The sequence below is a fragment of the Leptodactylus fuscus genome, chromosome 1, assembly GCF_031893055.1.
Source record: "Leptodactylus fuscus isolate aLepFus1 chromosome 1, aLepFus1.hap2, whole genome shotgun sequence".
In the NCBI taxonomy this organism is placed as follows: Eukaryota; Metazoa; Chordata; class Amphibia; order Anura; family Leptodactylidae; genus Leptodactylus; species Leptodactylus fuscus.
In genome coordinates, this window is record NC_134265.1 from 162256552 (window position 1) to 162269368 (window position 12817).

Genomic DNA, 12817 nt, shown 5'->3' on the forward strand with positions numbered 1-12817 from the left:
TTGGAAAAAAAGTAATTTTTCATTTTCATGGCCCAATGTTAATAAAATCTGTGAAACAGCTGTAGGGTCAAAATGCTCACTCTACCCTTTAATATTTTCTGTGGGGGGTGTAGTTTCCCAAATGGGGTCACTTTTAGGGGGTTTCCACTGTATTGGTACTCTAGGGGCTCTGCTAATGCGACATGGCACCTAAAATTATTCCAGTAAAATCTGCCATCCAAAAGCCAAATAGCGCTCCTTCCATTCTGAGCCCCGCCATGTTCCCATACAGCAGATTATAGCCACATATGGGGTATTGCCGTGTTCAGGAGAAATTGTTTAACAAACTGTGGGGGGCTTTTACTCCTTTAACCCCTTGTGAAAATGAAAACTTTGGAGATAAAGTGACATTTTAGTAATTTTTCATTTACACATCCCAATGTTAGTAAAATCTGTGAAATAACTGTAGGGTCTAAATGCTGACTATACCCCTTGATGAATTCTGTGAGGGGTGTGGATTCTAAAATGGGGTCACTTTTGGGGGGTTTCCATTGTTTTGGTACTCTAGGGTCTCTGCAAATAAGGCATGGCGCTGAAAATTATTCCAGCAAAATCTGCTGTTCAAACACCCAGTGTCGCTCCTTCCCTTCCATGCACTGCCGTGTGCCCAAAAATCAGTTTACACCCACATGTGGGGTATTTCTGTGCACGGGAGAAATTGCACAATAAACTGTCAGATGCATTTTCTCCTTTAACCCTTTGTGAATGTGTTAATTTTGGGTCTAAATGAATGTATTAGTGAAAAAAAATGAAATGTCTAAATTTCACTGCCATATTATTTTTATTCTTATGAAATGCTTAAAGGGTTAACAAACATCCCAAATGCTGTTTTGAATAATTTGAGGGGTGCAGTTTTGAAAATGGGGTAATTTATGGGGGTTTCTATTATACAGGCCTTTATAATTACTTTCAGAACTGAAGTGGTCCCTAAAAAATTGGTTTGGAGAATTTTCTTGTAAATCTGGAAAATTGCTGTTACACTTGTAAGCCTTGTGACGTCCAAAATAAATTAAAAGACAATCAAAAGATGATGCCGATATAAAGCAGAGATATGGGAGATAATATTTATTCATGTATTTGGATGGTATGACTATCTGCCTGAAAAGCAGAGAATTTCACATTTTGAAAATTGCAATTTTTTTCAAATTTCCATCAAATTTCCTAGTTTTTTTTATAAATAAATGCAAAAATATTGATTAGTGTTTACCACTAACATGAAGTATAATGTGTTACGAGAAAACAATCTCAAATTCATTTGTGTAAGTTAAAGCGTCTCAAAGTTATTGCCATTTAAAGTGACACATGTCAGTTTTGAAAAAAGAGGCCTGGTCTTTAACATACTTTTGGGCCTGGTCCTTAACCGGTTAAATACCTTTTCTTATGATTGGATACATCTGGCTATGAAGTTCAAAGCTCACTGAGGTTACAAAACCAATTTTGTGCTTCAGTAAGTCAGTAAAAAGTAGTTAGGGGAATTCAAATCAATAAAATGATAAGGGTGCCCATACTTTTGCACCGGTCAAATTTTGGTTTAATGCATATTGCACATTTTCTGTTAGTACAATAAACCTCATTTCAATCCTGAAATATTACTGTGTCCATCAGTTATTAGATATATCAAACTGAAATGGCTGTTGCAAACACCAAAATATTTAGAACAAAAAATGATTAAGATTAATAGGGGTGCCCAAACTTTTTCATAGGACTGTAATGAGTGTGTTGTTGGTGTTGATGATCCGCATGCTCCGGCGTTTCGGCAACTCTCAATCAGGCCTGCCGCTGAAATCGTTCCTCGCGCTGTGCCCGTGATTATTGCGGCATCTCAGAGGCTCACTGGGACGCCATATCATGAGTGTGTTGTTGGCGCTGATGATCTCCCTCAGCTCCACTTGAGAACTCTGTGACTTCTGGCTACCTTCATAGCTGTCATTGTTTTCAACAAATTAGATTCTCTTTTTTCCCTGGCATGTTTAAAATTGACAAACTACCAATTTGGATTAATGGTGTTTGCTCATGTCAGTGTGTCAGCAGTGCCTGGATCAGATCAGATAATATGCAAATGCTGGTACACTGAGGGTTAGTGTGTGTTTACACAGAGAGATAACAACCCTGGCTCAGATAAGGCTGCTGCAGCAGCAGTGTAATATAGTATGTGAACATAAATTCATAACAGTTGTGAAGCCATGTCATTTACTGGGATAAAAAGTAGCCTATATTTTAATTGAGGTTACAATCTATGTGCCAAATTTCATTCAAATCCGTTCAGCCGTTTTTGCGTGATTGAGGAACAAACATCCAAACTTTCACATTTATAATATTAGTAGGATGCATCAAACAGTATTTTAATTATCTGTCACCAAAAATTTTGACCCAAGTTTAACCTTAGACAAACAAGAGCCTGAAGACAGTAATAATTATTTTTAACATATCTTCATAAAATTACCAAGACAAAATAACCAAAATTGTTGCATTATACAGAAAATTTAATAAAATAATCCAAAGAGAAACCATATGTTTCCTTAAAGGGGTTGTCCACTTTCAGACCAATATTGAGAGACAAATGTTATGATTTGTATAATAAAAAGTTGTACAATTTTCCAATATACTTTCTGTATCAATTCCTCACAGTTTTCTAGATCTCTGCTTGCTGTCATTCATTCTGCTTACCTCTAAGGGCTGAATCTCTGACAATGGTCATGTAATACACGGTCCATTGTAATGTGATGTACAGGCAGGTGCACAGCTTGTTATAGTCACAGCACAGTAATCAGACATCTGCCTGGTAATCAGCTGTGCACCTGTGTACATCACATGACCATGGACCGTAAATCACATGACCATGGTCAGAGTTTTATCCACTAGAAGTAACAGAATGAATGACAGCAAGCCGAAATCTAGAAAACTGTGAGGAATTGATACAGAAAGTATATTGGAAAATTGTATATCCTTTTATTGTACAAACAATAACATTTGTTTCTCAATATTGGTTTGAAACTGGCCAACCCCTTTAAGTTATATGCACACAAAGCTTCAGTGAGAAACAAATTAAACAGTCCATTTTTAACTGCCATTCCATGGTTTACTCTTTCTTACTTATCTCTCGTAGATTTGAGTCTATTGACGGAACTTTGAAAATGAACAAAAATAGGACATGGCAAGGGTGGAGCCTGAATGCAGACGGTGATGGACGTATAGTTTTAAAGCTCCATCACATTTAACCTAGTGATATTGCTCAACTTCTATCAGGCTGAAAATGGTCATGATCGATATTGATGTAGTGACCAATACCTACCAAGAACTTTCAATTCACATGCAAAAGTTAAGAAAAAGAGCAGCTTCTTACCAGTTGTAGCCTCAAAGATGGCGACTTGCAGCTACAACCAGGGAGAGTCCTCAGCAGACTCCAAACAGGAAGGCTCACAGGGGGATTACGTAAAGCCTTGGCTCAAGCAGTCACTCTCATTCTATCGGAGCTGACAGACCTAAAGTCAGAAGTACATTCAGTAGGAGAGTGGATATGCTAGAGGGAGCTTATGCATACATGTCCCAAAGAATAATGGCATGCAACCAAGCCTCCCATAATGATCATTTAAACCAAGCTTAATAGAAAACTTGGAAAATAGGTACCGGAGTTGAAATATCTGTGTGAAAGGATTACCTGAATTGTGCAAACTGGAATCTCTACAGAAGGTGCTGACTGATATTTTCGCTTCCCTTCTGAGTGAGGAATGGACAGCCATGATCCACATTGAGAGAGTACATAGGGCTCTCAGATATAAACCAGGTCCCAGCGAACCTCCCCACAATGTGGTATGTGGCTTACTTGCAATAACCTATACCACAACTGGCCCCATTCATGTTGAACAAGAAACACATTTTGAAACCTTTACTGAAGGTTTTAAGAGCAAATAAGTCATCCTATGCATTGTTATACCCTTTCAGGCTCTTGATCCTGAAGAATGGAAGGAGAATCACTATACGCTCACCTTCAGATCTAGAATTCGCATAGCCAGCCTTAGGCATTCCCCAATACAGATTCCTTCCTGGAGGTTGGTACCTGATCACCTCGTACAGCTCCTAGACCTTACAACTCTGGAATTGATGTGGCGACCGACTCATTTTAAGTCTCCCAAAAGTTACAAATTAGTGATGAGGCAGCGATCAATTATTTAAAGAATCTTGATGGAGATATTATTATATTATTGATTATTTATACAATTTATATTATTTTATATTACATTTATAAAATTTATATTATTGATATTATATATATTATTGATTGGAAGATTCATGAGTTAATGTTGAAACTGATCTCTAATTAGCCTTTATACTTAGCAGTTCATGCTGGACCTTAATGACTATTAAAGTTATACTTCTCACATTCAGATATATAGAAACAATGTTAAGAACCTGAGGCAACAAACAGCTCTACAAGGTCTCGGTCAACTAGAATCCCCAAGTGCTGAGGAAAAAACAGTCCTGGGTGTGCTACACTCCCCTAACTGGAGCGGAGCCAGGCCCTAGAGTTCTTCACCAGAGCTCCTGATGGTAGAGTTGGACTTGGTAAAAGTCCGGGGCCCAGATCCACAGCCACCCAGGGAGCGACACACCCAGCAAACCCCAAGAAAGAGGACCCAGAAGTACCCAGACACTAACCTTGGAGTGAAGAGCAGGATGGTTCAGGATGGCAGGAGTGTAAGAAGGTAATCCAGGGAAGACACGCAGAACCCAAGGAAGCAAAATCATAGCTAGGCAAGCCGAGTCGTTAATTGAAGGTCACGAGGTAGCAGAAGGAAGAGGTAGCAGCAAAGTCATGAGAGCCGGGTCATGCACAGGAGGTCAGCGGAGTAACCAAATCAGGATCCAAGAAGGGAGGTCAGGAGAAGGTCAGGAGAAAAGCCAAAAGGTCATACACAGGAAGTCATGAAGGTGCCAAATCGAGATCACAGAGAGGTCTGTAAAGCAAGCCAGGTCAACAATCCAGGGAATCCAAATACAAGGACAGGAGGCAGGTGACCGGAAGGAAGCAGGAGAGGCAGGGAGCTGATACTGAATGAAGAAGAATAACCAGCGGCAGACCGGGAGCAGAATGAGGCTAAATAGCCTCAGGCCCGCTGCTGACTCCTCTGACCCCGGAAGTGCCGATCCCAGCGCTAGGCATAAACCGGAACCTCCTCACACTCAAGCGGAGGCCTCCGGCGTACCCCAGCTACAGGACCAGGAGTGACTCCGGCGCTGGACAGGGATCAGGTCAGGCGCCTCCGTGCAGCTCATATAGATTGTGCACAAGCCATATGTTTAGAACGTGATAGTTATTTCTCATGCATTGTACTCCTCTGTTTAACCACTGGAACTTGACCAGTGGTACCTCTGAATGTTAAGTGATAGTTCTCATTTGCTAATTACATAGAAGCTTCTACAATATCGGGATAGTTTAAAGGTCTTGATTTCTCCCAAGATATAATTATTAATGGATATGCCGGTACCCTGGTCTTTAAATCATACACTACCTCTTGTCCCTGCACTTAACAAATACATGCTAAACATGCATTTGTTCTATAAGTTCTGTGTTGATTTAATGTTGACAGTATATGCTAGCTTTGCTAATGTGCTATGTCTTTACACCTGATAATATTTATACTTATAAGTTTTTTGGAGCGATCACCTGGATTCCGATCAGGAAATACTCCTACACCTCTGTTTGCTACCCTGTGACTTCATCTCCACTCTGCTTGTCAGTTTAGAGTTTTTGGTGGACAGGCAGGCCTTTCGCATCAGAGATCCACCTAAACTTTTTATTCCCCTCTCTCTACTTAACCACACTCACTTATATCTTACCATTCTGACTGCATCTTTCCATACCTATTCCTTACTTATTCCTTACCCCCTCTCTTTTCCTTGTTAGCCAGTTGTCTCTAGCATACTCTCAGCAATGGCCGAGACTGGTTATTTCAACATATTAAAGGATTCAACTCACCCAAGAAAAGACACAACATACTCCTTCTTCTGAAACAAAGAAACACAGGGGTTGTCTTTTTACTAGTAACACACTATAAAGGTAGCAAAATCCCCAAATTGTCACTCAAACAGTTCTCTCAGTAGTTCCACAACTTGATCTTCCTCCCTTTTCTCTACTGATTCAGGTTGATTTTTATCTTTTTTATTTTTCTTTGCTTCCCCCATATTTTCTTTGTATAATATCTTTTGTTATATGATGCTGACTTTCATATTTGATGCCTTTCTTTGTCAATTTATGACTGTATTTTAATTGACATGCAATTTACTATGTTTTTCTTCTCTTTATTGTAATTTAATAAATACCTTTGAAACTAAAGCTGTTTCTTCTCTCTTTCACAACTCTATTCCCTTCATATGAATGCAACAATATAAAGATTCACAGGGAAGAGTACTACTTCTCAAAGGGACCATTGCATCGGTCAAATGTAGGTTTACAAACCTATATGCAACCAATAAAGGACAAGTTCCTTGGCTTAAAAGGCTTCTGAAGCCCTTCAAAGTTGTTGCAAAAGGACAAATCATACTAGATGGCGATCTAAATCTTACACTCAACCTATTTTTGGACACATCCTCAGCTACCCACATCTCTCAAAAACTGATTGGTAAACTATCCAACATATTCTAAGACATTGGTCTCACTGATATTTGATGACCTCAATACCCATCCACCAAAGACTATTCCTTTTCTTCAGGCTACAGGGAAAACTTACCATAGCTTGCATTACATTTTTGTAAATAGATATCTTTTGAGCCTCTCCTCCAAGTCCCAGATAGGCTTCATCATTGTCTCTGACCATGTGCCTGTTTCTATCATGACTAAATGAATCACTCTTGGACTTGGAAGAAAATTTAACTTCTCTAGACAAGCATCTCTCTTTTTGAATTTTGAATGCAATGCTTCTCTTGATATATATATGTCAATGCTTCTAACTTACCTACTTTACCAAAAATGTATATTTAACCAAGTTGCCAGCACACTTTTTTATTTTTCCTGTGACATTCCATTTCCTTATTTCCAGAAATGCAACTTCACCAATACCAACCCACCCTCCAGAGGCACAGAAAAAAGTGATCTCCAGGAAAGGAAGATAGGTACGTATTACAGGGTGGCAGGGTGGGCTAGTTAGTTAGTTAGTAGAGATGAGCGAACACTAAAATGTTCGAGGTTCGAAATTCGATTCGAACAGCCGCTCAATGTTCGTGTGTTCGAACGGGTTTCGAACCCCATTATAGTCTATGGGGAACAGATACTCGTTAAGGGGGAAACCCAAATCCGTGTCTGGAGGGTCACCAAGTCCACTATGACACCCCAGGAAATGATGCCAACACCTCTGGAATGACACTGGGACAGCAGGGGAAACATGCCTGGGGGCATCTAACACACCAAAGACCCTCTATTACCCCAACATCACTGCCTAACAACTACACACTTTCCACATTCAAAAAAACCTCTATCAAAGTGGGAAAATACCTGGAAACCTTCTTTACTCCCCAAATGGATGGACACAAACCCCAATTTAAGCTCAACAAACAGTAACAACCACCCCTTTAAATCACGTTCCCCATGACAACCACAAATGGAATAGGCAATGGGAATTCCAAAAGCCCTCACCCTTAACTGTCATTTTGAGTGTGTGTGTGTGATGTGGTAAGACCTTCCAAAATTCACTTTTCTAGCCCTTAACATGAGCCCTTCCAAACAAAGTTACATGACCTTAAGCTGAGCTACCAGCAGAGATTGAGGCCCTTGGCATGAGTAGAGCCTTGCACCAGCAGTGTTTTTGGCACTTAGGGTGAGTTGAGCCTTGTACCAGCGTGTGTCCCTTAACATCAGGCGGGCCCTAAGTTCTGCGCTTTGCACAAAAGTTCCACATTAACTAGGCTGAATGGTACAAAGATTAGTAGGCCCGAGAACCAGGAACAGGTCTTGCAATGGCTGTCGGATAACGCTTAAAGCACATTGTCCACCAGCCAGTCAGCCTCTACCTCCTCTTACCCAACAGTCTTGTCCTCCTTCCACCCAAAATTCCCAATCTTCTCAGAACAATAACCCCAACTGTCCCTGCTCCCCAGAGCTGTTCTCCCTTCCTTTGACTGTACCGCAACCTGCCCCTCCATTTCGCGATTCCACGGACCTAACAGACGAGTATCTGTGTCCAGATGCTCAAACACTAGAGTCTCCTCCATTCCATCTCCGGTCGATTTGGTGGCGGATGACCAGCAACCCACCCTCATCGACGACGATGAGACGCAGTTGCTGTCAGGGCAGCCAGTTGACATGCGCATTGTGCAGGAGGAGGAGGCGAGACAGGAGTTGGAAGAGGAGGTGGTGGACGACGAGGACACCGACCCCACCTGGACAAGGCAGATGTCAAGCTGGGAAAGTAGTGTGGATGTTGAGGCAGGTGCAGCACCAAAAAGGGTAGCTAGAGGCAGAGACATGTCCAGAGGCAGAGGTCAGCTGCTTTGCCGAAGCCAGGCCAGACCCGGAATGTCCGAAGATGTTCCCTTTTGTACCCAGCCCAGAAAAACTCCCCCATCGAGGGCATGTTTCTTGAAGGTGTAGAGTTTTTTCAAGGAATGCGCCGAGGACAGATATAGTGTCGTCTACACAATTTGCCTCTCGAAATCGAGTAGGGGCCCTGAGAAGAGCAACCTGTCCACCACTTCAATGCACCGTCATTTGGAATCCAAGCAATGGAATCAGTGGCAGGCAGCAACGGCAGGACAAACGTCGCCCGCCGTTCATGCCACTGCCTCTGCTCACAGTGCTGGCGATGCACTCCAGAGGACGAGCCAGGACATCACTTCATCTGCCTCCGCCACTTTGTTGACTTCTCCCTCATCCTCCCCTGTTTCTGTCTTATCTCCTTCTCCTGCACCATCAAAGGCACCATCAGGCGCTTCTTTACAACAACCCACCATCTCTCAGACATTGGAGCGCCGGCAGAAATACACCGCTAACCACCCACCCACGCAAGCCTAGAACGCCAACATCGCTAAACTGCTGGCCCAGGAGAGGTTGGCGTTCCGGCTTGTTGAAACTCCCGCCTTCCCGGACCTGATGGCAACTGTGGCACCTCACTATGCCGTCCCTAGCTGTCTCAACTTCTCCCGGTGTGGCGTCCCCGCCTTGCACCAGCACGTGTCACTCAACATCAGGTGGGCCCTTAGTTCCGCGCTTTGCTGCAAGGTCCACTTGACCACCGACACTTGGACAAGCGCCTGTGGTCAGGGATGCTGCAGTGCTTATCTTTAATGACAGGCAGGGTGAATGTGGTGGAGTCTGTTCCCCGGGTGCAAACTGGGGTGGCCTATCTCCTCTCCCAGGCCAAAATTCATGGCAGGAGTAGACTGAAACCCTACGACGCTGCAACCTCCACCACAGCTACTAGCGGCAAACGCTAAAACACTGGTGTGGGGAGACGTCAGCAGGCGGTGCTGAAGCTCATCAGCTTGGGGGACAGACAGCACAGTGCCTCCGAGGTCAGGGATGCCATCCTGGCTGAGATGGCATTTTTTTTTCCCTGCTACACCTGGGGCCTGGCATTTTTACGCCTGTGATAATGGCTGGAACCTGGTAGCGGCTCTGGAGCTTGCCAGCCTCCAACACGTTCCATGTTTGGCCCACGTCTAACCTAGTGGTGCAAAGTTTTTTAAAAACATACCCAAATGTACCGAAGCTACTGTTGAAAATGCGGCGCTTGTGCGCCCACTTTTGCAAGTGCACAGGAGTCGCTGCTAGCCTAAAAACACTCTAGCAAGGCCTACATCTGTCCAAACACAGGCTGTTGTCCGTCATTCACACACGCTGAAACCCTACAATACCATATCTTGAGCAGGGTGTGTGAGCTGCACAGACCTTTGATGGAGTTCCATCTACAAAACCCAAGGGTTCCTCAAAGTCAGCAACCAAAGTTTCTGCACCATGAGTTTCCAGGGGTGGCAGAGTTATGGCTAGGGGAAGAGGCATGGATAGGGATGATGTCTAGGGGCAAAAGCAGTGTGGATGTGGAGGCAAGCTAAGCAGGAAAAACTGGGGGTACAAGCTAAGGCATGGACTGGGGTGATGTCTAGGGGCAAAAGCAGTGTGGATGTGGAGGCAAGCTAAGCAGGAAAAACTGGGGGTACAAGCTAAGGCATGGACTGGGGTGATGTCTAGGGGCAAAAGCAGTGTGGATGTGGAGGCAAGCTAAGCAGGAAAAACTGGGGGTACAAGCTAAGGCATGGACTGGGGTGATGTCTAGGGGCAAAAGCAGTGTGGATGTGGAGGCAAGCTAAGCAGGAAAAACTGGGGGTACAAGCTAAGGCATGGACTGGGGTGATGTCTAGGGGCAAAAGCAGTGTGGATGTGGAGGCAAGCTAAGCAGGAAAAACTGGGGGTACAAGCTAAGGCATGGACTGGGGTGATGTCTAGGGGCAAAAGCAGTGTGGATGTGGAGGCAAGCAAAGCAGGGAAAATGGTGGCTAGAGGCAAAGGGATGTCCATAGGCAGCAAGGGCAAAGATGCAAAACTCTCCCGTTTCAAGAATTTTCCTGACTTGTTTCCCCACAAAACATTCCTGGGAGGAGGGCTGAAACACCACCCTCCTCCTCCTCCGCTGTTAGATTTACCCCAGCTACGAGCTGAAAACGCTGCAACACTGGTGTGGGGAGACGTCAGCAGGCTGGGCTGAAGCTCATCAGCTTGGGAGACGGACAGCACACTGCCTCTGAGGTCAGGGATGCCATCCTGGATGAGATGGCAATTTGTTTATCCCCGCTGCCCCTGGGGCCAGGTTTTTTAGCTTGTTGGAGGGCTCTGGAGCTTGCCAGCCTCCAACACGTTCCATGCCTGGCCCACATGTTCAATGTAGTGGTGCAATGATTTTTAAAAACATACCCCAAATTAGCTGAGCTAAGGGTGAAAGTGCGGCACTTGGACACCCACTTTCCCAAGTCTACAGTACCTGGAGCTAGCCGCAATACACTCCAGCAAGGCCTACATCTGCCTGAAGCACCTACTGTTGTGCGAGGTCACCACACGCTCTAACCCTAGATACCGTATGTTCAGCAGGGTGTGTGAGCAGCAGAGACCTTTGATGGAGTACCAGCTACAAAACCCAAGGGTTCCTCAGAGTCAGCTCCCTCACTTTCTGCACCATGAGTTTCCATGGGTGGCAGACTTATGGCTAGAGGCACAGGCATGGATAGGGGTGATGTGTAGGGGCAAAAGCAGTGTGGATGTGGAGGCAAGCTAAGCAGCAAAAACTGGGGGTACAAGCAGCCGGTGACATCATCACTGACAAGCACAGCTGTCTGTCAGCTGACAGGCTGACTTTCACCAAAATGAACAGACAATGGATAGACTCATCATATACATGTCAGTTACATGACAAATTTAGTGCAATTTGCAAGTCCAAGATGGTTTGGAGATCTGCGGAGAGGAATCTCACCACCTCTTGCGGGTGCCATCATTTGGAAGGCAAGCCCTGGGCTCAGTGGGTGAGAGCAAGCGCAGGATAATCGTCGTTTGGCCTGGCTGCCACTGCCTCTTCCACTGTTGACAGGGCTGGCGCTGCAGTCCAGACCAGGAGCCAGGACACCTCCACATCTGCCTCTGACACTTTGGGGAGTTCACCCTTATCCTCACCTTTTCCTGCCATTTCTCCTTTTGCCCGCGCCATCATGCGCCTCTTCCCAGCAACTCCCCATCTCCCAAGCCTTTCATTTCATGCTAAAGTACAGCGCAACCCACCCACATGCCCAAGGCTTCAACGGCCTCATCTCAAGAAATCTGGCCCAGGAGATGTTGGAATCCCGGCTGGGGGACACTCTGCCCTTTTTGGGCAGAGTGTCTACTGCGCCACCGCACTGTGCCGTCCACACCAGCACTTTCCCCCAAACATGAGGCGGTCCCTAAATTCAGCGCTTAGCCCTAAAGTTCCATGTGACCAGTTACGAATGGACAAGTGCATGCGGACAGGGACGCTACCTTTCAATTTGGGCACAGTGGTTGAATGTAGTTGAGGCGTGGACCGGGTCGCAAAATGTGGTGGCCTGACTTGTCTCCCCACACAACATTCCTGGGAGGAGGGCTGAAACACCACCCTCCTCCGCTGTTAAATTGACCCCAGCTACGAGCTGGAAACGCTGCAACACTGGTGTGGGGAGACGTCAGCGGGCCGTGCTGAAGCTCATCAGCTTGGGGGCCAGACAGCACACTGCCTACAAAGTGAGTCATGCCATCCTCGATGAGACGGCAATGTGGTTTTTGCCACTGCACCTGGGCCCAGGCATGTTGTCATGTGTGATAATGGCCGTAACCTGGGATTGGCTCTGTAGCTTGGCAGCCTGCAACATATTCCATGCCTGGGCCACGTTTTTAACTCATTGCTGCTAATCTTTTGAAAAAGGTACCCCAATGTTCCTGAGCTACTGGTGAAAGTGTGGCGCTTGTGCGGATAGTTTTTAAAGTGTATAGTTGCCGCTGCTAGCCTCTATGCACTCCTACAACGCCTGTACCTGCTGGAACAACGGCTGTTGTGCGACGTCTCCACACTGCTGGCACTAAACATATCATGTGTTGAGCAGAGTGTGTGAGCAGCACAGACCTTTGATGTAGTTCCAACTCCAAAACCCTCGGGTTCGTCAAAGTCAACTCCCTCAGTTGCTCAACCATGAGTGGCCATGGGTGGCAGACTTATGTGAAATCCCATCCCATCCATTGCACTGGACACGAAACATTAGCATGCGCTCAGCACAACTTCGGATATGGCAG